The sequence below is a fragment of the Echinops telfairi genome, unplaced genomic scaffold (genome assembly GCF_000313985.2).
Source record: "Echinops telfairi isolate 266 unplaced genomic scaffold, ASM31398v2 ScPeMD7_7457;HRSCAF=8495, whole genome shotgun sequence".
NCBI classification, from domain to species: Eukaryota; Metazoa; Chordata; class Mammalia; order Afrosoricida; family Tenrecidae; genus Echinops; species Echinops telfairi.
The window spans coordinates 31929585-31930146 of NW_022111357.1; positions in this window are offsets into that span (position 1 = coordinate 31929585).

The window sequence follows — 562 nt, forward strand, 5'->3', positions numbered from 1 at the left end:
GGTCGGTTGGGATGCTTTTAGGAAGGTGGGCTTGGGTCAGAGAGTACCTAAAAAATACCTAAAACCAAAGCAAAACCCCACTGCCTTGAGTGAATTCCACACGTAGTGACTCTCAGGGTCTCAGAGACTGTCCATCTCTACAGAAATACACCACCTTATTTTTCTCCCTCAGAGCAGCTGGTGGTTCTGAACCTCCCACCTTGTACTTATCTCACAGTACCACTAGGACTATTATCCATATTTCACTGAGGCATGTAGAGGTTGAGCAACTTTCCCAAGGTAAGACAACTGTGACTGTACAGATCCTAAATATTAGTGTTACAAGCATATCTACAACTTTCCCACCTTCAGGGTTAGAGGGTCTTCAGGGAAGTCTTTAAAGTCTTCAATCCCCTGAAAGACCAAGGGCATTGGTTGACCACTGACTTCTGTTGCTGTGGCTCTGCGCTCTGTACTGGACCTTTCTACACGGCTTCTTCTTTCTTGCTCGTGCTAGAGGTTGCCCCGTCAGTGACAACTCCCAGCCACCCCATGTACACAGAAGGGACACTACCCAGTCCTG